Source organism: Melanerpes formicivorus, unplaced genomic scaffold (genome assembly GCF_026170545.1).
Source record: "Melanerpes formicivorus ecotype bairdi unplaced genomic scaffold, bMelFor1.0.p_v2 SCAF_28, whole genome shotgun sequence".
NCBI classification, from domain to species: domain Eukaryota; kingdom Metazoa; phylum Chordata; class Aves; order Piciformes; family Picidae; genus Melanerpes; species Melanerpes formicivorus.
Window position 1 is genome coordinate 7,232,155 of NW_027142380.1, and position 25,080 is coordinate 7,257,234.

General features: G+C 42.8%; 1 protein-coding gene across 9 annotated transcripts in view; it reads right to left on the reverse strand.

Moving 5' to 3' along the window:
• Nucleotides 1–25,080, reverse strand: part of FOXP1 (forkhead box P1) — a 405,896-nt gene that overhangs the window by 208,137 nt on the left and 172,679 nt on the right. For all 9 annotated transcript variants that reach the window (XM_068154355.1, XM_068154360.1, XM_068154362.1 and 6 more), the window contains one exon: nt 24,633–24,698. The gene's annotated coding sequence lies outside the window, so the exon portion shown is untranslated. The remainder of the gene's footprint in view (nt 1–24,632; nt 24,699–25,080) is intronic.

A 25,080-nucleotide genomic window follows, 5' to 3' on the forward strand; every position in this document is an offset into this window, starting at 1 on the left:
CAGAGCAGTCGCCATGCAAAGGCTTCCCCACGAGCACGGCCAAGAGAGAAGTTCTGCAGTAGGGAAACAACTTTTAAGTCAAATTACATTATTTTAATACCTGGATTCCACTTCCTAAGCAAATTACCAAGAACAACAAGTGTAGCATCTTCAAGGAACAGGACAGCTGCTAGTGAGTGCTGCGTGCCCAGGCTCAGAACTAGCAGGGAACTGCAGCTACACCATAGAACAAGTTTGCACATCTTAGTGGCGGCAGATTGGGGCAGCTCTCTGGTGCAACAGCCCAAGACAAGCTGTTGAACTGCTTGCACCACCACTCAGCATCTCTGCCACTCGATAGCCAGCAAAATGGAATACTCCTCTGGCAAGGTCTGTTGAGAGAGATCACCGATGCTCTCTGCCTGTACCAGGCACCAGCGCGATAAGATACGCCTCGAGGAGAGGTTTAAGGTAGATAGGCAAACAAAGTTGCTATGAGATTAGGCTCTCAATTTAGAACAAAGACACTGTTACTCTGACAAATACAATGTGCACTTACCCGGCCAAATTCGCTCCTACTCGGCTAACTCACAGCGCTCCCGAACATCAGCGTTGACATCTGATGGTACCTACAGGCATCTCCCTCTGCCTTTCCACACGGCACATGCCTGCCTGTGCCGTTAGCACACTTTACATTTTTCAACCATCTTGTTTAACCTAAACACCTCTGAAATGACACCACACACTACCCATCTGTGCCTCATGTGCAACAGCCCTCCCTCCCCACCTCATCACCACCACCACCCCCCCCCAAAATAAAAACTTAACTGAACATGCCAATATCAGAATCAATAAATCACAGGACCAAGTCGCAGTTCAAAAGTTCAAAGACATGATGGCCAGTTCACTACGTCGTAGCACTCAACCAATAATAACTTGACTCCATCACTCCTCATAGTATAGACAATTTCATAGCATCATTTTCATTAGCCTGTCTCACTGAAAATTGCCAGCTATTTAGGTATACGCTAAAATAAATTAGCCATTTCATCGAGCACTGTGATTCTTATAAAATACATTAACACAATACTCAATTTTCCAGTTGGAGTAAATAAATAAATCAATAAATTCAATACAGAGTAATTTATTTTTTTTTCTTTTCTTATTGTGGAGCTTCATCTCTCAGCGTAAAGTGTTTTTATTGGGTTTATTTGTTTCAATAAAAATTGAAATGGGCCACTGATCTTAGCAGTAAGATCTGGGGGGAAAAACCCAACCCAGCCCTAGTTAATAGTCAGAAAGAACACTGTGCAGTTCAGCCAACTGGTAATATATAATTTTTGGTCAAAAATCATTTTCATTACAGTTATTAACCAGCCACTCAATTCCAAAGGGTTCTTCTCTCCCCTCATGACCCTTTCTGAAGAGGGACGGCATTCTGAAGCCTTATGAGAAGCCCCATGGCTGGATGGGGAAGGGGCTCAGGTCTAGCCAAGCCTATCCTGATGGGCTGGGGGCAATCCTATGCTGCTTTGATTCTTCCACAGACAAACCAGGTGTGGAAAAGCTCCCAGCACTCACATTCATGTTTAAGCACTCAAAGAATATTATATCCAGCATGGCTGAGGGTAGAAGCATTTGACATCAGAGACAAGATGGCAGGAGACGAGGACTGGGGAATATGGGAGAAGAGATCATGGAGACCCTAATAACTTGATTCTTGTAGAGGGCTGTTGTCTCTAACTCTTTAGATCTGTGCTGACCCTTAAGACATGGCCAGTAGGTTTTATGGCTCAGGGGATCACAGGTGATTTGATGATGACATCCTACAGCACAGCTTACTGCACCCTTTGGGAACCTCCTATGTGGCTTACAGCAGCTCCTGCTCTACGGAGAAGCGCCTTCTCCTTGCAGAGAAGCAATCTCTGTGCCTTGAGTAAAATATACATTGCATCAGGGGCTGGGAAACAGGGTAATTCAGAATTTGGCCCAGCAAAATGCTCACACATGGACAAGAACACTGACAATCTTGGTCTTCTCACTACCATCATATAAGCAACCCACCAACTCCTCCAAAACCCTCCCAATCCTGGTAATGAAGAACTTCTCAGCAAGTCCAACACACAAACCACAGGCTTTACCTGCTCTGTGATGAGGACAAGAAATAGGAAGAGAGAAAACACATCCCTTGAGACATGAATTGGTGTTGAATCCTGCTTTAACAGTAGAAACCCCAAATGTATTAACCAACACATCCCATCTAAGCCCAAAATGGTTTAACCTAAATGCTTCAAAGAGTCCACGTGTGAATAAACACAGTTTGTAAACTGCTCAGCGGTAACAGGAGGGTACTTTTTGTTCATATTCACTCTTTAACCTAACCAGTGGAAAAGTAAATATCAGGTCTCAATTTTAATGGCCGACTATAAATAAAAGCTTCTACACAAAATGCACAGTTTGCAAAGATAATGACTTTAAGTATGATGTCAGTAGTGACCTGCTGAACTACATGGCACATGTCAGACAGACGTCTGTTTCTTAAATTGCACCATAAATTAGTAGCCACCGAATCTGTTCTGTCAAGAAAACACAAAGCTTTCCTATTCAGATAAAAGTTTAATGACTGTTTCAGTGTAGGTGTGTGAGTTAAGATCACTATTGATGGGGGGATCGTCGGCAGGGTTGGCTGCCCTGCGCTGTAAATATTGCTTGCTGTCAAATGGAGCCTCCTTGGCCATGGCCATGCAGAGGCCACCAAGCTGCTGAGCCTCATTGTGTTCACATGAAAACATCTCCTGCACCAACACATGCAGCTGCAAGTTTCCACAGCACCTTTTGCTAAGTGGCAACAAAATTACCTCTCCTCTACCTCTGAAGATCAACCTTCTGAACTGACCATGCATGAAAACAGCAGAAGCTGGAGGCATTTCCTTCATACCTTAAGAGATGTCATTGAAGGACTTCATGCTTGTCTGGGAGTCAGCAACAAGGCACATTCCAAGGCAGTGCAAGAGAAGAGCTTATGCTTTATCTTCCCTTGACCACTGAGCAATATTACTTCACCCCAACAGGATGCAAGCCTGACACACATGGAAGGCTTTCCTCTAACTTCACACTCATTAAAATGTTAGTATTTTGAGCTATGATACAAGCATACTTGCGAAGAGTCTCCTGGCACTATGCATATGTATGCATACATACAGTAATCCTACAGGTATGACACCAGCCGAAGTACCATGTCCCATCTTAATTACCTTGTTTTCAGTTCCTTAACAAATTTGCCAACTTTTAACCATTTGCACTGAACTCTTCCTTACTGAGCGGTCTGTCATAGGCCAAAGTCTGGCAAAAAGCTTAATCCAAAACTCCCCAAATGCTCCTGAAAGCAGAGACAGAGACTGAGACCATCACTGATCTAACATGATGACTAACCCTGATCTCCACTTCTTCAAGAAGCCACCAAGCTCCCACGTGTCTGAGCACAGACATTGAAACAAGCAGGTAAAATACTTCAGTGCAAGGGAGGCAGGTGGGTGGCACCGTTCCTCACCTACTGCCTTCCTCCTCCTGCTCTCTGACCCCCAGTCAGAAGGCAGGGGTAGAGGAAGCCACCTGATTTGAATAGAGAGGAGACATTGCCAGCTCAGGAAGCAGGAAAATGTGCAGACACGGACAACGAGGCCCAAGAGAAATGAACCACAGCTGCCTGAACATGTTGCCTATCTTATGGTGGGGGCTGCACACATTTTTTTTGTCTATTTACAGAGGAACTAGAGGGTTTAGTCCCATGCGAGACATTTTTTGAGAGCTGTAGCTTGGCCAGCCTGAGATGGAAGTTGGGCAGGTATGTCCAAAGCAAAATTCCCACCTTCTGTGTGACGACCTTCCCCTTTTTAGCTACAAAACATAGGAAATCTAAGGCTGCCTGGCCAACTGGTGGTGAGCATCTTCTCATACAGCCAGGCAGCATCAACTTGTCTAATCCTTTTCTGCAGAAACAGCTGAGAGGTCTTAATGGAAAGTTGTGAACATAGAAATCTTAGCACAACTGGGCTGACATTTAGTCATTTAGGAGCAGATGTTAGTCAGTTAGAGGGTGGAAAGGCTCTGCAGAGGGACCTCGACCGACTAGACAGATGGGCAGAGTCCAATGGGATGGCATTCAACAAGTCCAAGTGCCGAGTGCTGCACTTTGGCTATGGCAATCCCATGCAGAGCTACAGGCTGGGGTCGGAGTGGCTGGAGAGCTCCCAAACAGAGAGGGACCCAGGGGTGCTGATCGACAGCCGCCTGTATATGAGCCAGCAGTGTGCCCAGGTGGCCAAGAGGGCCAATGGCATCCTGGCCTGCATTAGGAATAGTGTGGCCAGCAGGAGCAGGGAAGTCATTGTGCTCCTGTACTCTGCTTTGGTTAGGCCACACCTTGAGTACTGTGTCCAGTTCTGGGCCCCTCAGTTTAAGAAGGAGATCGAGACACTTGAACGTGTCCAGAGAAGGGCAACAAGGCTGGGGAGAGGCCTTGAGCACAGCCCTGTGAGGAGAGGCTGAGGGAGCTGGGATTGTTTAGCCTGGAGAAGAGGAGGCTCAGGGGTGACCTCATTGCCCTCTACAACTACCTGAAGGGAGGTTGTAGCCAGGAAGGGGTTGGTCTCTTCTCCCAGGCAACCAGCACCAGAACAAGGGGACGCAGTCTCAAGCTGCGCCAGGGGAGGTTTAGACTCGAGGTGAGGAGGAAGTTCTTCACCGAGCGAGTCCTCCGTCATTGGAATGTGCTGCCCAGGGAGGTGGTTGAGTCGCCGTCCTTGGAGGTGTTCAAGAGGGGATTGGACGTGGTGCTTGGTGCCATGGTCTAGTCATGGGGGCTGTGTTGATAGGTTGGACTCGATGATCCTTGAGGTCCTTTCCAACCTATATACTGTGATACTGGAAACAACAGGAGGGGTTGCTCACTCTGTTCTGTTTTTGTTTGGGTTGGATTTTTTTTATTAGAAACATCATCAGCCTCTTTATTTGTGTAAGAAAATTACTTTTTGGGTTTTTTAATGCTATTCTTCTGGTTTCCCATGAAACATCATCTTTGATTTCCCATATATTAGCCTATTCACAGAATTGGTAAAAAGCTTCATGTAAAAAACAACAATAACAACCCCACAACAAACCAAACAAAAAAAAAACAAAACACCAAAACCCCACACCAACAAAATATCCCCAAACTGACCTGCAGTAACACCATGTACCAAGCCCCAAACAGGAAGGAGTAACTTACCACCAAGGCTTTCACATCTAATGGGTCCATTCCCTTCAGCAAACAAAGGCATATTACCTTCTCCTCCTTACAGCCTCTCTATAAAACAAAACCCAAAAGCAACCCCCCCTGCCCCTGTTGCCTCAGCTGACCTCGCAGGCAGAATGGTCCCTTCCGAATTCGGCGTGTCCCACCCGTGGTGCTGCCAGACCCTACGGAGGCTCTGCTCCAACGCTCACAAAGATTTCTCACTGGGTAGAGCTCCAAAGGAGCTTGAGCTTATGATAAGCAACGGCATACTTAACAGTTACATATTACTGTTCATGATAATGCAATATTTCATTTGGGTGATTTAGAAGTCCCTCTTGACCAACTTACAGTAAGACACCAAACGCTTCATCAATCACAACCATTTTTATTCACAATCCAGTGCAAAAACTAGAGGGAGAGTTGAATTTTCAGCAATTCATTGGGGAGGGTATTGCTACTAGCACTGAAAATCCTCCTATCTCACCAATTTTTATGTTAGATTCAAATATATTTTCTTTCTAAGCAGCATTCCATTTTCCTGCCTCTCTCTGCCACGTTTCTTATCGTGGCAGGGTGAAAGAGTATCCAATTTAATATCTGTTTTGCAGGACAGGAGATTTTTTCATATCTTATGCACTAAGGAAAGCTGCAGGGGATGGCTTAGCAGGCTGAGCATCAGGTTTTAAATACCTAGACTCCCTGGAACCACAGATCCCATCAGGTCGACTGAGCCCTTCATGTTTCTGGGGTAGATAAATTAAGTGTCACGCTGTTTACTTTGTCGGGATCTTTCCAATGAGACCTCTGTGGTAAAGGTCCTGCCTGTCCTGCATGGAGTTGAAGGTTAAAGTCTCCTGGTAAAACACAGCACTAGCTGCCACCTTGATCTCCCTAACGCTAATAGCAATTCTGCCATTTCTGTTAAGAGAGACAGTCCCAAAATCTGCTCCCAAAACTTGCTGGAACATTATGGGATGACTGCAAATTATTCAGTGGCTTATCTACCTCAGGTTTGGTGACTGTTAAAGGGAATAAAAAAGCATGTACACCTCCCAGATGTTTAATTCATAAGTTATACAACACTGTCAGATCTATGGATGACAGAAGAGAGATATTAATCATTTTTACAGCCTGATTTCTATGGTTGGAGGTAAACCCTATGTTTCTGCAAAGTCATACCCTCTTCCCACTCTGCACTGCATGGAAGTGGTGGCCAAGCCCACTGACATTCACTCACAACAGAAGCCTTTGAGAAAGAAGTCAACAGAGAAAAGTAGTGTAAAATGATCATGAGAAACAAAATGTTGATGATAACAATGACAAAAGTCACAGTTTTGACCTGTGCAGAGGCATACACCCATGTTCACTCACACACACACACCCTCAACCTTGGCCATTTCAGAGAGGTCCTCACATCCACAAGAGGTCTGATTCATGGAGAGTAGCCTCAGTGATGAAGAAAACAGGATGTTTTGAGGACGGCAGCTGTAAACATACACTTGGAACCTATTCCTGGCCTTACTCACTCATTCTCAGGTATCATCATGCTAATGGATTCAGATACACAGAAAGGAAGATGAAGGGTAATAAAATGCAACAGAAAATAATTTGCCTTTTAAGTAGAAATTAAGCAGAAAACATACTGCCTTTTGTTTTGGTTATGAGAAAGGACTCTTGTTTGATTTGTTTCCACAGAAGCTGACAGTACACATTGCCTCCCTAGGGTACCAGATATAGTAATTAGCACTCCTAAAATGCTTTGTGTTATGGTGACGTACTGAAGGTTAAATGTGGCTGGTGGCTGTACTGGCAGTAATTCCTTCTCAGGTGCAACTCCTACATTTTCCTCCCAAACTACACAAGGACCTGCAGGACAGCACATCAGCCTACAGACCTTACTGGAATGGGGTAGGAGATGAGACATGAAGCAGTCCTTCAGCTCAATTTACACATCATTACATTTGAACTGTTTTTAAATGGATTCTTTTGTCTGACCAGCAGACATGGTATCAAACCATTTTTTGAAACCATCTCATATCCAAGACAAGATATCCAGTGTTGCAAACATTGTTTGTTTTGCAGAGGGGAAAAACTCCATGCCAGGAAAGGATCCAGACAAATATTTTTGAGTAGGGTCTGTTTTTACTGCAGTGTTTGGTACATTTGTCTTTTGGAGGCAAGACAAAGACCTTTAGAAAGGGAGATCAAGATATTCCCTGTCAAACCTTTGCAAACCCAAACAGAAGAACAAGGACATTACCCCAAATCCATCTGTTGATCCTAGAATCTCAGTTAGGCACTCCAAAACTGCTCATTAGCTTTAAATGCCTGGGCTAAGGACATGAAGGTCTGTCCTACATATTCCAGCTGTGGCAGGGGACAGAACTAGAGAAGGCAAGTCAGGGGGTGGCTGTGCAGCAGAACTAAAACCATACAGCACCTTGTTAGTTCACTCTCTAAAGTAAGTTGGAAAAGAACTGGCATAAACTCTGACAAAATACTTGTCCACCATGAAGCCCTTGCAGGGTGGCTGGCTTGAAGGTGTCTCCAGACTCACTAAGCATTGCAAAACCCTTGAGAAAAAGCAGTGGGAGCAAGAAGATGGAGGTGCATCACTCTCCCAGGCGTACAGCCCTTGGTCCAGAAGAGATAGAATCAACATCGCAGCTCAGCCCTTCAACCTTTCTGGGCTCAACCTAACGAGATGCCCTCCATATTGCCACCTGCCCTCTTTTTGCTCTTTGCTGAGGAAAAGACAACTGGCCCAAAGCACTGCAGGCTGCAGCAGGCACTGGCAGCTCTCTTAGCAAATAGGCAAATCCTTCGTGTCCATCATGTCCCTGAATGTGCTGAACCGTGTCCAGAGAGCCTGGCTACAGGTCTCGGCTCAGGCAAAGCCAAGCAGAAGAGAAAATCATCATCCTTGACTCTTAGCTCCTGTTTCAGTGCTTCAAGTCACTAGTGGTCAGTAAGGAGACTTTCAGATGTAATGGTGTGTTCAGAGGGAAAAAACAAGAATAAAGAGCAGGAACAAGTGCTGTGCCTCCTGCTCTCCTGAGGGCAAGCCAGAATGTTCTCCCTAGCAGTGGGCTCCAATGGCTGGTCACACCTGCTGCTTCAAATCAACAAGCAGACCAAAGTGAAAAATGGAAAGGACAAGGTAGATCTGAGATGAAAGCAAAATAGCTCTCCTCTCTGTCAGGTCTGAAGGGTAAAGGATGAAACAGGATGGAACTGGTTTTGGTTTAAAGCAGGAAAAGAATGGCAGGGAGAGAGCACTTCCAGAGAAATCTATTTTGATGTAAACTTTTATGCGCCCATCCCTTGTAACTGGACATCAGGGAAGATGTTAATAAACATCAGAGTGAGAAAAACACAGTAAAAAAAAAATATCAAACTACAAACCCACTTCTTCCAAGATCTTAGAAACAGCTCTGCAGCTATATATGCAGGGAACCAAGCACACTCAAATATAACTTTGCATCTCAAATGTAAGCACACATACATACAAACAAGGTTTTGCAGATATTTGTTAGCTGTACGACAAGATTTTCCAGGGTTGGTGCTGCAGCTTATGTTACAGTGCCTGTAACATAGCTGCAGATCAGCCCCTCAAGAAGGGGCCTTAGAAAGAAGCTGAAATAGCGACAGTTTGTGTTGCTGGGGATATTTCTGAGACACAGTTGCTGTTTACTGTGTTGCTATTTCCAATCAAGCTGCAAAGTCCACCCATAAAACATGAGGAGGCATTTCTTTGGGTGTGGGACAATGCAGCACGCATGCAAGAAGCATCAGTTCTTCAGCTGCCATGCCTGGGCAGACCTCACCAAAATACTCTGAGTCTGATCTACAGCAGAGCATTTGCCCACAAAGAAGAAAACTATATTCAAAATCCCCAGTTACGAGGCTTCTCTCGGTATATATTTATGCACAAAGCTCAAATAATTTAATACCACGCCTCACTAATCATGTGAGTGCACAATTTTTGCAGGGACAAATGGTTCTTGTGCGTTTATACTGTGCACTTCTTGCTCCTGGCTTAGAAAAGGTGCCTCAGAAACTTGCTGGTGCTTTTAAAGGTGGCATCTCTCTATCTATGCCGTATACAATCCAATGTGATTAACTGCAGGCTCCCTAGGAGAGATTAACCCACTCTACAAGGAGTCAAAACCAATTCGTAACGATGGCAAATCACAGCATATGGCCAATTGGACAACTTCATTCCACTTCAAAGGGAAATTAAGTAATACACTCTGGGGTATGTTCTCTTCTTGTTACACTCGCAAATCCCCATTAATGCTAATGATTGCACAAAGTGTAAGAAAAATGCTACAAACACATAAAACAAAGCAAGATGGGTCAGGAATATGCAAAAGCATATGCAAAGAGATCTAAAGAGCATTTAAACACAGCACAACTTCCTTTCTTCCTTTCTTTCCCTAAAAGCAAGAAGCGTGCAGGACTGAAAAACATGTAACCTGCCATCAAAAGCACAAACTACATCACATGAAAAACTGAAACAGAGACCTGAAATTCAGGGCCAATACAAGACCATCATCCTAACTGGAGATCTGAAAAGTGGATCCTAAAGTGAAAAAGCCAACATCTACTCTTCCCCTCTCCCCTCCCAAGAAAACCATTGCCTACCAACTCTGAAAACTAGAATGCCTACAGTGACCTGCTTGGACTCTGTGTGATAGTTTTGGCTTGGTACCCTCAGCCCTCTTCATCTGGGTGGCTAAATGGGAGCCTAACCACAAGGTTCAGAAGGTTTTCTTATTAACCTTTCACTTCACACTTCCAATTTTAGACAGGAGTAAAACCACCTTTCAGAAATTTCACTTATTCTTAGTTACTTCTGAGAGGAGAGTTCATATTTCTGTCCACACCCATGAGGCCAAGACTAGGGTGAAAGGACAACACTGAGTTCATACACTGGACAACTGTGAAAGGACAACACTGAGTTAATACACTGGACAACAGAGAACTAATAGATTGAGGGTTGGCTTTTTTTGCTTTCCTTACATTTATTTGTTTATTAGCACCATCACCAAGAACAGTCCATTGGCTCCAAGACTGCCAAAAACTCTTGACATTTTGATGCCTACACACAAAATGAATCATAGTGGTGATCTCTCAGATGCAAGATTTGCAGCAGCAACCTGCAGCCATTCGTTGTGGTGTGGCAGCATTGTGACTAATTAGTACCTCTGGTAAATGCCCAGTGTCAAGACCACGCTGTGTCACCATGGCTCACCAATGCTTGGTGAGTATGAAGTAAGCTGGGGTGAGAACTGAAAAAGCCCTAACTGCTCCTGAAAAACCTCTTACTTCCAACCAGCTGCTCTTTCAAAGCCACAGGACATTTTCCAGTGTGGTTATGAGCACCACCTCAGTCAGGGGTGTTCAAGATGAATCTTGTCTTTGAGCAAGCAAGAAAAAAAGAAATCACAAGGGGGGAAAAAAAATCAGATTTGGAAACTAAAACATTTTGTAATCCCCTGCCATGCAATTTGGCTTTCAGGCAAATTTCCAATCCTTTCAATAGCAAATACCAGACAAATACACTGTCTTCTACCATCTCTTGGTGTAGTAAGAGCAGAGTGTGATATGATACCACACATGTTTAAAAAGCTGTACAAGCGGAAGGGAGTGACACAGCCATGCACAGTGGTAGAGGAGACAGAAAACATACCACATGAAATAAAACAGAGCCAAAATAACCATTTCTGTTGCAACTAATTTATCTTCTCATGTTGCCCTCCAGAATTCAGCATGGCTGTCCTGGCACAAGGAGCACCTGGGCAACGTGCAGTGTTGCTGCTAGCTGAGATGATTGTGCATCAGGAAAGCTTGGCTCACCCAGGCTTTGGCCACAGAAAGGGCACAAGACAAAAAGAGAACAAATACCGGGGCAGAGCTAAGCAGCAGCACTGAGCACTACGACACAATCTCAGATACAACTGGGCTATTGCAATGCTCTTATCAGCAGATACAAGTTCAAGGTCAGCCTTGATGCACTTCAGTGAAAACTGACACTGTCTGTGTCCTGCAGTCAGCACGACTTCAAATCAAGGCACCCAATTATTAGCAGTAATTTTGTTTATTATTGTGGGGCCTCAGGACAAACAAAAAAGGAGCCCCATTGTGCTCAGCATTGTACAAAAATGCTTAATTAGCCTCTTCATAGGTTGCTCCCTTGAGCTCCTTTTAAACAAGGTATTTTCAAACATAAATACATTCAAAATTTCAGGATTCCAGAAATAAGTTCCCTGAAATCTGTTTCTATAAACAATTAGCATGACTTTGCCTCTCCACATTTTAGCTGTACACTGAACACTTAACTCTTTTGCTCACTTCAAGAAAAATGCGTATTATAAAATCTTGGTCCTTAGGATATAAATAGATTTTTTGCCATTCACTTAAAGCCAGGACTTGAACTCATATTTTCTCTAAACTACATGGAAATTGCAAAATAATTGTTTTTCTCTGTTGTTTTTCTCCTCCAGCTACAGTATTTATATGTCACTAACATATATCACAAAGCTAGAGGAATATTCACAAATTAGAGACACAAGAGTTTCAACCCAATGCTACAGAAATCGGTTTACCAAACTTGCAGCCATGCTAAAATGTGGCAATTTCTGCAGGACAGTGAAAGCAGTGCACAGCTAGATAAGAGGAGCACTGTTGCACCAGTGAATGCAGGAGAAGACAAACAAAAAAATCTGGAAGGAAAGCAAAACCTCAGGCTTTCCCCACTTTCTCTGGAGGCATTTTGTCATGTCTGTTATTGGAGGTGCCAAAGGAGTTGTACCATTGGCCCAACTTCGTGTACCAGCACTTGCCTGCTGTTCTTAACACTGGCTAAATTCAAAAGGTGAAAGGACAGTGTGGCACGTGAAGCAAGAAGATGACAGCTCATCCTCCTGACAGTCGTTCACCCACGGTATCAAATCTCCCCAGCTTGTCAGCAGATGGATCCCGAGGACCAAACCATCACTTGAAAACACTTTACAACCATTTTCAAATGCAAATACTTTCTGCTGAGTCTCCACCTCGCTCAGATTTGTACCAATAATTTAGAGGTCACCAGCTATTACATCCTATTATCTAACCCTTCAGACTCTGCTTTATTTCTTTTTACAGTTAGTATTCCCTGATGTTTCCATTCACTTTTGTTTAATTTAGCTGGCTTTTTAGACCACACTCTAGATTACATTTTCCCCAAGCTTATTCCAGCAATTTCTTGGCAACAAATGGTATTTGGATACCCCACAGAAACCCCACATCAAATATTGATTAGTGCTATTTCCATTACCATAGGGCTAAACCAGTTAGGTCCTAAGAGCAAATTAAAGAGCTTGCTCCCATGTTCTGGTCCTTCAGAGGAAGGATGTAACTATTCTCCACAACAAGGAAGATGCTGTCGCATACCCAAATAAAAGCCCTGAAAATGGTTATTTCTCTAGGATGGTTAAATAAAGAAAATACAGTAAGCCACTTTGCATGCAGAAGATAAAATCAATATAGCCTCCATTTAAGCAACAAAAATTATAGTCTATTGCTTTACATATGTACACACTCTTCATTTAAGGTGGAGAGTCCACAATTCCCCTCTGACTGCCAGCTTTGCAGCAGGCACCTCTCTATAGCACTCAGCAATCTCTGCTTGACATTAGCACTAAACAATATTCATTAAGAGCATAACACTAAAGTGCAACATGTAAGTAAATCAAACTCTCAATGCTCTATTTTACAAATTTCATGGGCCACTGGGGATAATTAAAAGGGTAATTATATAAAGTTGCTGCAGTTTTGAGACTCAAATGACATTTTCTGCTTTAAAGCACTCGATAATCTGGTGTTTTTCTACTCAAGACATTCTTTTTGTACTTTTATGGCCAAGCAGCATAAACAAACAAGAACTAGGGTTTAAGGTATTTCAATTTACTTTTGTTCTCTCCCCCACCCCTCCCCCCTTTCTTGATCAATACCACTCATCAGTTATTCCTACTAGTCCTATGTTAAGATATAAAGAAAAATGAGGCCTTTAACAAAAATCACTGATCACCACAGAACGATCCTGAGCCCCGAGCCTGCTTTAAACTGCAGCTCTGAACAAAAATGGTATTGCTTTGGGTGTTTACAGCGCTGGAGTGCTGTTTGGTTTGTCACTGTGTTTAACCACTGCTCTAAAGCTAGCAAAGTACATTACTGGTAGTAACAGCTCATGAAAAATACAGCGAAGAAACTGCTAGTGGCAGAAGCATTTAACTTTCTTGTTAGCAGCCTCCCCCATGTGGCACTTTAGCACCAGCAAGTTGTTTATTATGTTCTGTGCCAGGCAAAACTGATTAAATGGGGCTCTTAAGAATCAAAGCGTTATAAATTCATGGAAATACAGCAAGCAATAAATTCCATGGAATTAAAAGCTTACTAGTGCTATTAGCATTTCAGGGTGTTTGCATTGTTAATAGTGATGTGCAAAAATGATGTTCCTATAAGACAAGGCAAAGCAAGGGAACATATGTTTCAGCTGCTGCATTTTTACACTATGTCATCATTACCTGGAATCCCCCACCCCAAAGAAAAGACCCACCTAAAAAGCTCATGAAAGAAATATCTAAACTAAAGGTCTGCAGACCAGAGATTTATATCCCTAGTAAAAGAAAAGTATTATACACAAAACATAATGCTGTTATGGCTCTGTGAAAGAGCCCAAGGCAGAGGAGGTCTGCCCTAGCTTTGGGGAGGTGGAAGAAGGATAAGAAGGGTGACTTTGCTGACATCACAGGGGCATGTTCCAACACAAAAACTTGCCAGCATTTTACTAAGTAAACTTATTCTTAATACCAAAAAGAAAGGGAAATCAAGTCTGACCCAGTGGTCAGTAAATCTGTCAACAGCTCTCCAAAGAGACATCTTTATCATCATTCCATGGGAATGACTCTGGTGGCAGGTGACAAACTTCTCCATCGTTCCTGCAGAGCTCCATACGAAACGCTTGATGCCAAGCTGGGATTAGGCCTTCTCTTAGGTCCATCTGTTTGCAGGTAGCAAATAACTTTGTAAATGGAATTCCTTTCAAGCAGAAACTGGTGAAGAAGCTGCCTTAGGTATGCGGCTGAGCAGGAGAGAAATGGAACACACTCTCCAAAGTGGCAGAAAAAATAGGTCTTGAAAAGTTTGGGGTTTTGTTGTGGGAGAGTGGGATGGGGTGGGGGGTGGTTGGTTTTTTTTTATTAAAGGAACAATTTATACCTTTTGGATCTGCTTGATCACCCAGCATCCAGATAACCTCACCTGCAATGGCCCTCACCTAGCATCCAGATAACCTCACCTGCAATGTCCCTCACCTAGCATCCAGATAACCTCACCTGCAGTGCCTTGTCTGGGGGTAAGGGGCAAATGTGGCTCTTGTAGATGGGAAAAATCAAATCAAAGCCTTGCTGCCACAGTTATGGTTTGACATAAGATAAAAAGCATGTTCTGGATGGTACATCATGCACAGCTGCCAAGGTACAAAATCAAGTAAAAAAAAACAGGAAAGCTTTTTCCCGAACAAACAGTACCCATGCCATGGATTGAGTCAGCTGCAGAGGTAGGAAATGACCCCCAAACCCTGACTCGTGGGCCCAGGCTCTGCACAAAGCACACATTAACAGCAAAAACCCTCTCCCAAGGTTGAGGGGGTTGACACTTTGTTTGCCTCAAGCAAAACAAAACAAAGCAGTAGGTTTTAAACTGCTCAGAGGAACGTTGTCTTTTTGATGTATGCATGTCCTGGCAGTCACACATCTGCATCAAGAGAGAAATAGCCCTTTTTTTTGGCAGTTATTTAGTCCTTTTCATCTGAAAGTTGAAAATACACCACCATTGAACCTTTGCAGCTCCGGGTTCTGCATATAAAAAGCAGCTGCTGAATACACGCAGGGAGCAAGAGCTTTTTCTTAATGTTTGAACAGTTCCAAGTTCAAACCCATTAAAGTCCAGGTCACAACAGGATCATGTCACTATTAATGCATCCAGTTACATGCTGAGGGAAACCCAATAAAACTATGATAAACTCTAGTTCTCCTGCTGAGATATACTAAGGTCTTACCCAGATGATGCCACAGATCACTCTTCATGGGCGGTGACCAGACAGGATGTCAATGTCAGGGGACAAAATCTGGGAAAGTCTCTTTACAGCTGTTTTCAAATGTATACAAAGCTTGTTTGGACCTTTTTCTCCCCCTCCTCCTGGGGGAAAGAAATTCTTGTCCCACTGATGCTGTCTCTTACACATCACAGGTTCCCACACAACGTTCTCCCATACCATCAGCAGCCCCCTCTCCACGTTCTTTGTGAAGGCACCGGTGCCAGGTGTGATGAAGACCTCTAACTCCATGTTCTTTCTCCTTTTAGGGGCATATCCTCTCTGAACTTGGCCAACATCCCCCTCGTTTCTGGAGGCATTTATGCCTGGTCAACTACCTCCTCCCCAGGAATGACAGCAGCAGGGAAGCACAAGACTTGAGACAGGCCAGATACTGCCCCAGCCATGCATGGAGGTACTTTGGGGTCTATCCTCTGCAGGTAGCTGGTATCTCATAACATAATTGATAAGAGCCTTACTCTTGCTAAGAAGGAAGACAGAGACACAGAAGACAAGTGGGGAACTGAGATTATGTAGCCTTAGGATGTTAGAGCACACAGGGACTGCTTAGGGCTTCCCCTTGCTGCATGCAGCTGACTGGTGCAGTGGTGCCTGGAGAAGGCCATTGCTAGCTGAGAGAAGACAGGAAACAGAGGGAAAGAGTTGGGAAAGTGCAGATTTACTTTAAGGGACAAACAGTTTTTCCTAATGTTCTACAAAAGCCCAACAGCTCAACAAAAAGCTACCACCTGCCAATATTCCAAAGCAACATACCAACCAGGGCAAGAACAAATGTCTGGTGGTCTCAGACTCAAGGAGAGTGCTCAGAACCCTTGTAAATAAAAGCCTTCCTCTCCTGTAGCTTCTGGTAGGGTAAGTTCAAAAACAGGTTCCTCAAGTGGTGTGGAGTCCCAGTGACACTGGGATGCAGGTGATGTAGCACAGCTCCATGACACTGCCTCATCCTGCCCAGCTGGGAATCCACTGCTGGAGTTTAGCATGAGTTTCAAACACAGCTGAGCCTAATAAATCCCAACGATTGCTTCAGCTCCTGTCTGAGCTTTCCATCCTAACTGTGCTGGGAAAGGAGGAAAAGGCCTTTACTGGAATTTCTGACCTTATCAAGTATCTAGAAAACACTATGGCTGATCTGCAAGTATTTCAAAGTGAGTTAACCATGGCAGCTCACGGAGCAGTAAGGCTCCAGCTGGCCTGTGGATCACCAACACACACTGACTACACAAACTTGGGGAGAATTAGGGAGCACACACTACACACATGGGATTTACACTGTGCACATGGGGGATTTGCACTGCTCTTCATGCAATTTTCTGCACCTTATTACAGGGTTAATCAACTCTGAAAAAAACTGAATGCTCTCAGAGGTTCAAGATGTAGAAATTTCTTTTAAAAATAAATAACTTCAATATTAAAATTCAATTAAGAAAAACCATATTGATTCATGCACTTAGGTCTCATTGAGGAGACACTTGAAAAAGCCAGAGTCTGCATTTTCAAACTATCTTCTTTGAGTTACTCAACTTTCAAAAGAAAGACAGGACAGACCCTCCTTTTACCTTCCATGAATACAAACCTAAATAATTCCTTCAGTTTTAAATAGTATTTTGTCTAAGTAATGTATTTTCCCCCTCCAAAACTTGTATTTATCTGCTCTGAAATTAAAGGCAGAAATGAATTGTTTCAAAGATAGCAGAGAGTAAATAACAAGTTCAGAACTGTGCAGCCTTACCCTGGCAATCTGTCTCTCCTAATTGACTCAGCAGACACACTTACCATTTCTTACAACTTTTACAAGACCTCCTGTGGGCTTATTTTAATGTCCTCCAAAACTGAGCTCTGAACACTCTAAGCAAGCAGCACCAAACCCAATTATCTCTCCCTCTTTAAAACAAAAGGAAACAAATAATTAAAGCATTTTTTTTTCTCACCAGCCATCAGATCTTAAAGAGAAATAAAGACACAAAGGAATTTCAGCCTTTTCAGAAGCAGATTTTCTGTTCTTCCCCAATAATAACATCTTTAACAGTGTTCAAAACTTGCATTCAATACAGCTTTAAAAGCAAAAGTCTCCCAATAAAAATTATCTTTCCCAGTTATTGGAATGAAACTTAAATGGAGAAGAATGACAGCAATAAAGCAAACAAGAAAACCCTGTAAAAATAACTGTGTGATATTTTTCCAATTAAAATGGGGTTAAAAAAAATCCCCTTCCCTACCTAAAAGGAAATGGTCTCATTGCCTATATTATTGATTTATGCTGCTGTTGGCTTTTGAATGTAGCTCTATTCCTAAGATCTTTACAGACAATTACTAATGTCACAACTGCATATCAGGGTTCCATTGGTGGAAGTGCCCCAGTAGCAGGAAGCGCTGTGCCCTTCCACAGACGTTTCCTTCCATCAGTGGGATCCCCTAACCCCTTAACACGTCAGAGGATTAAATGAACCATTTGTATTACAACTAATATGGATAAACATTGGGGCTCTAACAGGAGAAGAAAGTAGACCTACCACTCAAAAGATGCCAATTGATCTTTTTCTTTACAAAACAGAGGGAATACTAGTTCTATTAAGAAAGACATCATCGTATTTGGGAAAAAAAGAAGAATCTGTTTTGTAAAGTCACATTATAAACTACTGATATTAATGGTTTGCCATGGAAATGACGTCAGAGCCTTAGTTACAAATGTCCAAATGTTTGTGCTACCCAACCAAAAAAAAAATAAACAGTGAGCTCAGAGTCAGAAGTGACCCTTTTTGAGCAATTAAGCAGTATTACGCAAAACACACTGAAAACTATAGGGCCAGCAGAGGTGGGAGAGCCCCAAATTAAAATTCACTAATTGCACTGGGAGAAACAGTTGGCAATTAAACATCTCAGAGGTGGCGTCTGAAGTTCCTGCCATTAGCAGCATGAAAAATGCTTTCACATGTTGCAATGAGAAATATGGGCAGGCAACCAGGGCCAAAAAACTTCCCTTTTTCTTTTAAATGCCTTGAGCAACTAAATAAAAAGTGTGTCCTACTGTACTGCCCACTGACATCACCGGTCTTGTAACACTGCCACTGTAAAATATGGTTGCTACCACTGTAGGACAACATGCTAGAAGATATACTTCTGCTGTGGTAGAAGCCAACAAGCAGTGACCTAAGAGATGATGACCAAATCAAACATGAAATATGCAAGAAGAATCTATTTCTGGTGTCATGTTCTCACATCACCAGCTTTCACACAAGAGCATCAACTTTGTGACACACATTTGCTGAAGGCGGGTTTCAAGCCTGCAAATCTACAAGTGGTTCTGGCTCTTGTGTGGAGAAGCAGGCATGGCTGTGAGATGCCAACAGACAGCAATGAAGTGTATTAACACCCATCCGCCCATCTGCACCAGCAAGCAGCAGTCACCACTGAGTCCACCAGCCCAGCAGCATAACTTGCACAAGGACAAGTTTCAGCACAGCTCTTCATTCAGAGGTATTTTCCTGCTTCAGAGGGAAACCTTGAAACTGAGTCTTTCCATCATGCTTTTGTGTTTCAGACTGAACATGAGTTCAGGCTGCCTGACCGGTTGCCCAGCTCTGGGTTCTAGAGCAATAAGGCCATTCCCGATTCTCTCTTCACACAAGCTATGATAAAACACAGCATGTCCTGATATATTATCTGTCTTGGCCTTGAAGAATCAGGCTGGGAACCGCATAATCTGCATTTCATGGTGTATTATTAGCTGTTTCCTTGGTGCATCTGTAGTTCGGTGAAGTTAAATGAGGAAAACAGCAACATAACTGTTGTCATGTCCATAGCAAAGCTACAATCAGTATGAGAGGACAGGCTGCTTGTGACACACTGATGGAGCAAGAACAGGCTCCAACTTTCTGAACACAACTTTTACCACACTCGTTCCCAAATGACTCAGAACAACCAGTCCAACCAGCTTCAACAGCAGCACCCATCGCTGCAGCAACAAAAGAAATGACTCACAGACACATCAATACCTAGCAAGGGATGTTGTGTTTCGTTCTTGGGATCCACATAGCTTAAATTTCCTCATACACAAAGGGGTGGTGGGAGGAATTTAAACACCATCTCATGGAAGGGATAGCGCAGCCCTGACTTCATTGTGACACTTTTCACTATGGCTGGATATTTTGCATGCAACTCATTAGATAGCAAAGGTTGGGCCTCCTCCGATGACAACTTAGTTTAACAGACCTCACAGCACTTTTTAGCAACTGGTGGACATCTGCAAACCCTTTATAGCAGCTTAATCTGCAGTTAGAACCTTGAGATGTTGGGTAATTTTCAACACATGCAACTGTTTGATCTATGGGTACAGACTTGGTCAGTGGTTTCCAAATCTGGAGGTGTGCATGAACCACTCAGCCTTGTGCTTCATGTTCTTCAGAGACTGAAAACAGCTGATACTCCTTTGAACACATATTAAGTAATAAATGAGTACCTGCATTTTCCTGAAGATCATATCAAGCATCTTACCTAAGCTAATGGAAGGAAAACTGCAGGATTATGCAAAATACTGGTCAAATCTTGCTCACTTTAGTAGTCTTCGTGAAGACCGGAAAGATTTGGTCCAAAAGCATCAGATAAGGGGATCAAAACCTGCTACTAACTATATTAAAGACAAGAATCATATTTTTACACCAACCCACTTGAAGATTTATAATATATTACAGAACACTGAGGAGAAGAAGAAAAAGAAGAAAAGCTAATGGGCCAAAAGCAAACAAAAGAAACATGTTCCCTTGAGATTGCTAATGCTGGCAGACAATAGCACAGAAAGAACTCCTCTGACAGATCTTTGAAGTCTTCAATACAGCATGCAAGTGGTCCATGTTAATGAGATCTGCTCAGGTGCTTTTTAAATTATTCCAAAATATCTTAATCTATTTTCTACACCTTCTTGACCCAATTGTTTCAGAGAAGATGCAGCTTCAACAATCTCTGGACTAAAGCTGTCATTCCAATAGGTAAGGTCTTCAAATACTTTGTGTTTCCAAAGGCCCCCACGCAGCTGTTTTTCAGTGTTTACCCCAAACCATGCAGGTAACATTGTCATTTCTATTACTAGAGATTACAGAAACACTGTGCACCTCACTGCACCTTGCAATTTTATTCAATCTAAAGTCTTAAAAAGTAGGATCTTACCACCTTTCCCAACAATCCAGTCTTGGATGTGGCCTGACAGACACTAATCACTCCAGCTGCATGACTACAACCCCACCAGTGCATGAGCAGCAGGCATCAATGAGGGTCTCCAAGATCCTGTTGGGAGTGATACAGGAACCCATACAAAATGCTCCCAACACAGCTCTATGTAATCTGGCCCTGTTGCAGAGAAAGCACTGGAGACAACATCCAAAAACCAGGTTGTCTGCTTCATCATGGACTTACAAATGCAGCCAAGTCACAGGACTCATATTCACAAGGAGTCACAAACTGTATCTTCCAGGAACAACAGCTATTTCTGCTCTATAATGTGCTTTAAGACCATTTGGCCAAAGGCAAGAAAAGTTAAGGTGCCAAACTCGAGAAAGAAAACAACAATCTACTAACCTTCCCACTACCTGAGGTGCTAACCCCACTGCTACCCAGCTGGGACAGAAAACAGGAGTGAAGACATCAGCAGCACATCCTCTGGAAAGTCACTAGCAAGGGGACAAATGGCACACACTGTGGAGCCCTTCAGAAACAGAAACTTCTCTGAAGAAGTTTGTTGCGGGGCTTTGTCTTTTGCCTGGAGCTGCTCCTGCTATGGATAGCGAAGACATGGCACAGTGACATGCCAACCTAGTTTGAAAGCTGTGCCTCTTCCTGATGAAAGAAAGTGGTGGGATTATTGAGGGGGAAAAAATATACATATATATAAGTTTTTGTCCCGGAAGCACGTTGTTTTTCCACATAGAGAAACTGCACAATCCATTTTTTTTGTGCTGAACTTAGGAAAAAGTCCTTCTGACCTTTTTCCTGGCTTGAAGGGAAGGGTGGAGAAAATGTACATACATAAAAAAAGTTAAAGCTCAAACCCACAGATTTATCTGTTGATCATCTCATTTGATTCTGAGTTAAGCAGGTAGCTTCTGTTTTATTATCAATATTTAATCAGCATTTAACTCTGACAAGCATTAATATTAGAAATTTTAAACTAAGTGCAACTTTGCTAAATCCTTTGTGTTGATTTTTTTTTCCTCCCCTGTTAAAGGTTTTCCAAAGGATTCTATCTTTGCTATCTTAAAAGTCTGCCTGTGTCTTTTGTTATCAATAATGCACAACTTTAGTAGCATGTTTTCTACATCTCCATTTTCCACTGTGCGAGCTACCCCTGATTTACAATGCTCACTGAATGGTGTTTGATTATCGAAACTGCTTTTACATACATTTAAACAAATGACTGCTCCTGGAAAACTAACACTATTGTCCATAATTCTGTAAAAATACATTTCCCCTCCCTTCTCCCCAAATCAAACATTTCAATTCAAAGTCTTACTTTGAGGAAAACCTGGCATATAATTAGGCATTATGCCTAACAGTGCTAAATAAAGGAGAACGTAAACATCTTAATTCTGAAGGTTTAACCATCAAAGCCCCTCGCTGTATCTATTCTGTTATTTGTGCCTCTGTTCAGAGCTCTTTAGGAGCTCACAGAAAAAAGAGAAAGCAAACAAAACACGCAGTTGTAAAAATCTACAGCTCTGTGCTCTATCCCACCCCACGAGCCTGAGGCCAGGCTCTCATGCAGTGCTGGGACGCCCAGGTCCACACAGCTGCTCCTCAAGGAGTAGAGAGTCCTGCTCTGTAACTGCACTGAGCGGCTTAAGCACTAACTCAGAAGATGGGTTTTCACCTGAAATTAAGCTATCAAGCAATTGAGCTCAAACTCAATCAACCAAACCCTTAACCTTCCCTGTTTCAGTGGCACTGTTCTAATTAGGACTCTATCACTACTTCCATTACTATCTCCTGTTCTCATGGTTTATTATCTTGGCAGTTTCAATTCTCACCCAGTTGAAATTTGACATCCAGTTCCTTGGACCACATATCATTCATTATGGCTTTATTTTATGAAATATGTTGCAAGATTATGGACTGATCCTGCAGCAAATAGGTTTTTGTTGAAAACAGCACCTCTCGCTGCAGCGAAAGCAGGGCAGAGCCAAATCTTCCCACACAGGTAAAAAGTCCTAAATTACAGGACACACTGAAGAACTTGAGTTTTCATCAAGTTGTGAATTTTGTTGTGCGGTTTGAAAGCACATGCTTCCACATGCACCCTTGCTTGCACACACTGTGGCTGACCCATAGTTCTCCAGTCCTAAGGGTTTCCCCATTGAACCTGGACCAGATTCTAGGAGACAGTTTGGCTGAACCCTGCTTACCAACTCTGCCCAGGGGGGTGAAGTGAGAGAGACTTAATAACCCACCATATTCAGGAGGTCAGATTGAAAGATCTAACTCTTTTCCAGTGATATATTCTGCAAATCAACCCACACTGCCTACTGCTGAAGGATGCATGGCCAGAGAGCACATATGGACTGGATGCTGTCCTGATGGTAGAAATATAAAATATGTCTGCTTTTAGAGTTACGGCCTACAAAAATGAGATGAGTCTACAGGCAGTTAAGACTCTAAAGGTTGTTTTGCAGTCACCACAATCAAAATTCCTAACGTTATTGGGTAACACAGAATCCTGTTCATGACTGTGGCTCCCCTAGAATGCCAGTAAATCTGAGGGCCTTTGATGCACCTGGAACTTAATTTTTTTCCCTTCTTCACAAAAACTCAAAGGGGGAACAACACTGCAGGGCAAGGAACTACCGTCTTCTCAAATTGCAGGATCTGCTGCTTCTCCAATAGCTGAAATGAATCTCATAACTCATGGCCTCTACCATAAAAGAAAAACAAAGCAGTGATATTCAAATCTTCAAGAAAGGGAAAGATCATACAACTGACATACACCATTGGCATGGCCATGGATTCCAATATTCACTTGAACTTCATGGATTTCATCCTCACTAAATAGATATTTTTGGCAACAAAGAACTGGGGGGGAAGGGGAAAAAAAAAAAAAAAAAAACCACATCACCCTCAGATCTATTTTAATTTAAAACAGAAGAGAACAGGGACATTTTTTTTTCCCCCCCTTGAAGTACATTTTAATAAAATTAAAATAAAAATAGCTCCAACTCGCTCCGATGCATTTAGTCATTCTGCAAAATTCGAAGTTTAAAATGAAATCACCATTTTATATTCAAACAAGGTCAAGAGAACAGCACTAACGAGCACTGACATCACAGCGAACAGCAGCCACTGCTCAACGCTTACATCAGTGTTGCTTGTTGCTATGGTGCTTAACCGACTATTAATTTCTGAAAGAAGGTGATTATAAAGCAGCCATATGAACCTCAGTCAGATGACACCCTTCAGTACCAAACACTGATCTGCCTTACTCTTCTCTTCTGAAAGTTAATTTTGTGAATCACCACTTTTTTTGATGTTAATATTCCCTTCCAACTTGAAACTCTGGACCAGAAGAGAGGCAAGGAGTTAATTTAGAAGAAAGGGACTTTCACGTTGCTTTAAATAAAAATCATTTTGCAGAGTGATATTTCTTCCCTTTTCACTACGCTCCAAAAGACTCAAAAGCATGTGTTTTAATTTTTGCAGTGATAATAAGCAATCAAATTAACAGCTAAATTCTTCTCTCCTGCTCTGCTCGACATGCTGCTGTGAATCCAGGAGTGTCTAAGCCTGGGACAAAGCAGCACTGAAGCTGATTTGACCATTACCCAGGGATTTGTCCTGGTAAGGAGACCCGTATCACTACAGCTCCCAGCCAAGCACCCATGGATGCTGATCCATGGACTTAACCATATGGCCACCAAGATGACCAAGAGCAGGGTCTTCTCATTCACACACATTTACCAAGCAGCCTTCTCAGAATATGGCTGAAAGCTAAGAAGTGCATCTTTGTGGTCTTACTCCTAAAATACAACTGGACACCTAAACCCTTGGCTTCTCAGACAAAACACGGGTTTAAGGCACAGCGATGACTCCAGTAGCTTAGGTCCAAGCCCAACACCCCAATCTTTCTCTATCACCAGGAGAGCCTTTACTTGTGCAACTAAGGCTCACTCCTGGGGTTTGCAGGATCAGATCCTTCTGTCAGACATGCTTCAGAAACTGTGTGCAAAGCAGCATATTTACCTTCTTCAGTTGCTCCTGTGAAGCAATCTTCAGTTACAGCCACCCAAAAAGGTCACTCTTCTTACCCTGCAGAGAAAGAAGGTAACACACGTGACTGCTGGGTCAGTGTCAGCAACAACACCCAAAGCATTTTCATTGGCAGCATACTTGCAAGTACAAACATAAATAAAGCAACAAACTAATCTAATCGTGTTTAATGGTGAATGACTTTCAGAGAGAGTTAATAAAAACAATCAAGTCACAGGACTGCTGCTGATCAGTACCAGCCAGTGTGAGGCTCTTCAGTTCAGCACGAACAACTTGGGTTTGGGGAGGGAGGGAGGGAAAAAAAAGAGAGAGAGAGAGAGAGAAAAAAAACACCATGCAGATGAGACATCTTTGTTCTCTAGCATAAACTTTCTTAATCTTGATGTCTATCAATCTATTTTCAGTTTGAATAATAGATGAG